The sequence below is a fragment of the Otolemur garnettii genome, unplaced genomic scaffold (genome assembly GCF_000181295.1).
Source record: "Otolemur garnettii isolate 467f Iridium unplaced genomic scaffold, OtoGar3 scaffold00060, whole genome shotgun sequence".
Lineage (NCBI taxonomy): Eukaryota > Metazoa > Chordata > Mammalia > Primates > Galagidae > Otolemur > Otolemur garnettii.
The window spans coordinates 391594-394127 of NW_003852455.1; the positions used below are offsets into that span (position 1 = coordinate 391594).

Genomic DNA, 2534 nt, shown 5'->3' on the forward strand with positions numbered 1-2534 from the left:
CTATGATGCCACAGCACTCTACCAAGGGTGACAAAGTGAGACTCTGTCTAAAAAAAAAAAAAACTACAAAGAGGCCAGGTGAGGTGGCTCAAGCCTGTAAATCCTAGCACTCTGGGAGGCCAAGGCAGGTAACTTCCTGAGCTCAGGAGTTGAAGAGCAGGCTGAACTGCTCTATCAATACCTAAATCAGAGCTTCCCAAACTTTGGTCCTCAAACCAGACTAGTAGCTCTCCTACTGTCTATGACAAGATAAAAACAGAAATTCTAGTGGAAGCATTTAAAAATTTCTGTAGCAATTTGATAAGAGTAATTTTATGTCTACTGAATCTAATTAGTAATTAGTAAAAGTTAGGGATCCTTTTGTAGTTCATAAGTATGATGAGCATACATTATTTCATGGGCATGAGTAAATGTGCCTCCCACAAATCTTATAGCATCAGCACATTACCTGTCTGACACGAAAAAATAAATAAATAAATAAATAAATAAAAGTTGGGACTTAAGGCAGGCACAGTGGCTCACCCTTAAAATCCTAGCACTTTTGCTGCCCAAGTGGGAGACTCTTTGTGAGGCTGCTGAGGTGAGAAGTTCAAGACTAGCTTGAGCAAGAGACCTCGGCTTGACAAGAAAATAGAAAAATTAGCCAGGCATGGTGGTGCATGCCTGTAGTTCCAGCTATCAGGGAGGCTAAGGCAGAAGGATCACCTGAACCATGGAGTTTAAGGTTACAGTGAGCTATGATGAAGCCACTGTACTCTATCATAGGCAAGAGAGAGAGAAATTAAACTTAGGTCTATTCTACAACTTAGGTTCTATGATTTCATGAAGTATGTAAATATCTACTATGCACAAAGCTCTATGAAATTTTATACTTATAATTTCTTTTTTTTTTTTTTTTTGAGACAGTGTCTCACTATGTTGCCCTCAGTAGAGTGCTGTGAAGTCACAGCAACCTCAGACTCTTGGGCTTAAGCAATTTTCTTGCCTCAGCCTCCCAAGTAGCTGGGACTATAGGCCTAACTAATTTTTGTTACAGTTGTCATTGTTAGCTGGCCCCAGGCCAGACATGAAATGTTAGAATAACTATGGAACTTAACTTTTAACTTAACTTTGGTGTATGTGACTGGTGGCCATAACCACTATGCTATGGGCACTGAGCCTACTCATAATTTCTTATATTCTTCTTAACCTCCTTTCTATTTCCTTATAGTTGTCCTTACCTTACCTTCTGGTTGACAGTTTATTTTTACCTATTTTACATTATCTATATACCTCATCTTCATTCCATGATTATTCTGATTACAAGTGTGTATTTCTGTATAACTGTAGCTGGATGTCACCCAAAATTGGTGTTAATGGAATACATGCATGATTCAAAACATTTTTAAAAATTATTCCTTCAAAACAAATCAAGCAGCACATTCTTTCTTCATATTTTGAGAATTTATTCAACTTCTGAAAATGTTCTGCAGTCATTCAAAGCCATGTAAGATGAACAGAAAGGGAGATGAGGCCAGGCACAGTGGCTCAGGACTGTAATTCCAGTGCTCTCGAGAGCCCAAGGAAGTAGGATCACTTGAAGTCAGGAGTTCAAAATCAGCCTAGGTGACCTAGCAAGATTTGTCTCAATAACGAAAATTATCCTGAAGGTTAAAGCAAGAGGAACACTTTAGCTCTGGAGTTCAAGCTTTCAGTGAGCTATGATTATGCTACTATACTTCAGCCTGAGCTACAATGATCCCATCTCCAAAAAAGAAAAGAAAAGAACAGGTTAGAGAGGAGGAGAATATCTAACTGAGTAATATTATAAAATGTTAGAATAACTATGGAAGTAACAGGATGGGTCTTCTTAGGTAACTGTTTCTTTTTTTTTCCCCCCTTGTTTTTGTTTTAAAGAGTCTTGCTCTGCTACCCTAGATGAAGTGTAGTGGCCCAAGGATTAGCTCACTGCAATCTGAAACTCTTGGGTTGAAGGGATCCTTCTACCTCAATCTCCCCAGTATCTGGTTCTATAGGTGTACACCATTATGCCCAGATAATTTTTTTTACTTTTTTTGTGTGGGATCTGGCTATGTTGCCCAGGCTGGTCTCAAACTCCAGGCCCCAAGCAATCCTTTCACCTCAGCCTCCCAAAATGCTGGGATTTCAGGTGTGAGCCACTACACCCACCCTTCTTTGGCAGCTTGAACCAACTCTGTAAGAATAAGATAACACACTATAAATAGTATTGGTGTTATCAATTTTGGTGTTGGTGAGAGTGCAGAATTTGTTTTTTTCCCCTTTTATCCAAAGTATTTCAAGTTCTCATGATATGATCCTTTAAGTAATTGTTTTAAGAAATCATGGCTCAGCACCTATGGCTCAAGTGGCTAAGGTACCAGCCACACACACCTAAGGTGGCAGGTTTGAATCCAGCCCAGGCCTGCCAAACAACAATGATGACTGCAACCAAAAAAAATAGCCAGGCGTTGTGGCCAGCGCCTGTGGTCTCAGCTACTTGGGAGGCAGAGGCAGGAGACTCGCTTGAGCCCAGG

The 2534-nt window shown here is 40.1% G+C and overlaps 1 protein-coding gene and 1 non-coding gene across 2 annotated transcripts in view; one reads left to right on the top strand and one right to left on the bottom strand.

Annotated features, from left to right (window-relative positions):
- UBXN7 (UBX domain protein 7) overlaps window positions 1-2534 on the bottom strand; it is a 65167-nt gene that overhangs the window by 56904 nt on the left and 5729 nt on the right. The gene's annotated exons all lie outside the window — the stretch shown is intronic.
- Window positions 355-458, top strand: LOC111726318. The gene has a single exon (XR_002774125.1). It is a non-coding gene; the product is annotated as a small nucleolar RNA U13 (small nucleolar RNA).